This window comes from Galeopterus variegatus, unplaced genomic scaffold (assembly GCF_000696425.1).
Source record: "Galeopterus variegatus unplaced genomic scaffold, G_variegatus-3.0.2 Scaffold536, whole genome shotgun sequence".
NCBI lineage: Eukaryota > Metazoa > Chordata > Mammalia > Dermoptera > Cynocephalidae > Galeopterus > Galeopterus variegatus.
The window spans coordinates 102,198-104,089 of record NW_007726647.1 but is presented as its reverse complement, the minus strand read 5'-3'; positions in this window follow the sequence as shown (position 1 = coordinate 104,089).

Here is a 1,892-nt window from a genome sequence, read left to right as displayed (position 1 = left end):
CATGCATATTTTGAGGTTATGCATTGGCTGTGGTCCTATAATCTTGATCTAAATGTTAAAGTGTCCTTGTGTGCACAACACCATCCCTCACAAAACCAGTTTAACTCTCTTATTTTTCTAAGATCTAATTTTGCAGGTTTAATAATTTTACAGAATATATTTTTATCCCAATACCTGATTTTTAATGATTTATTAAAACTGGACACCACCAAGTAAAGGGGGTTCTACAGTTTCGTTCCCATATACTTCATTTGTCCCAATCATAATTTCTCATTAATGCCAACCATTCTCTTGCCATTAATACAATCTCCAGTAAATGATGTTTGCCAACTTAGATCATATTTTGGACGTCCCCTAGGGGGATACCAAATTTTTTCTTTCCCCATTTTATATCCCATGTAACCATATACCCAGATGGTGGGAAGAGGATGGGGACTTCTTTTATTTACTAATTTCTCTGGTAAAGGCAATTGCTCATGATTAATCGTGACCGATGTTTTTGAAACATCTGTTGGCATAATTAATTGACTCAAAAGGGATAATTTGGAATTGTTCAGTCTTCCCAGCTCTTTGGTGGGACTATCTAATTTTATGACAACAACTGTTTGTGTGTCATTTTCTGCGTCTTTTGGAAACTCAGGAAACTGCCATGCTGACCAAAACATCAAAAGAGAGCGTAAAAGCAGTACCACTATGCCAAGGCAGAGATCCTTACAGCGAAAGCAAGTGCTCGTAGCCGTGGCCCTGCCAGCAGCTCTCCCTCCGGCGGCCTTGCCAACTCGGAGAGCGCAGCCCAAGCTATTCCTTTCAGGACTCCGCCATGGCGTGGACCGCGCCAATCACCACTATCCATTTCCAGAACTTTTTCATCTTCTCCCACTGAAATTCTGCACCCATTAAACACTAACTCACCATTTTTCCCTCTCCCGGTTTCTTTTCCTCCCTCATAGGAGCCCTGCTGACTTCCACACGGAGTTCTTTATACCGTGATCCCTCCATCTGAAACACACTTCCTCTCTCTCCTTTGCCTAGTCACCTGCTACTCAGCCAGTGTCACGTTCTCAGGGAAGCCTCCTAAGACCCACAAGTCCAGGCTAGAAGCTCCTTTAAATTCTCTTAACAACTCTGCTCCTCTCAGAAGCAGTTTGTATTTACACAGTGTTCAGTTGTTTGATGGGGGCTTTCACTCTGCTCTCCTCTCTCAGCTTAGTTTTAGTGTCTGGAGTTCCTCGCTGTGTCCACAGTTCCTGGCACACAGGAGGTGCTCAATACTCGTTGAAAGAATAAATGGACGAATTCTGTTACCCAGTCTCTCTCCTGCTGGCCATCCATTTGTGGGGTGCCTCCGTCCCCAGCCTGGGCGTGTCCCTCTAGGGTCGGACTTTGACACCCCATCCAGGCAGTAGGCAGTGCTCCTTGGTTTGCCTATCTCAGGCCTCCCGCCCTACCTTGCGGACCGCGGAACCCACGCCCCGGGGGTGCCGCTCCATTACGCGGAGCCTCCCGTCCTCCAGAAGTCAGTCCTGTCCGCTATCTCGGCAGGAATCGAGCTTAGTCCACAAAGCCTCCTCGCAACTCCGGGCATAAGAATTACAGGCTTGGGCCTCAAACCCACGAAATGAGAGCCGGGCGGTGGAAGAAAGTTGCGACACGGACGCCCGCGGCCCAGTCACGCCCCCTCTGCATTTGGGTCGCGGCCCTTTAAGAACTACTTCATTCACGACCTGGCCGGGACAGGGCTGTAGAGGCGCGCCAGGATTGGTCGGCTTGCAGGGGTTGCTAAGCAGCAGCGAATGCGGTCTCAAGGCTCGCGCACGCGCATCATCGCCTACCTGCGCTCGGGCTTCTGGTGATCTGAGCCGGGTCTGCCAGGTTGGCTGAGGTTCCCTCGG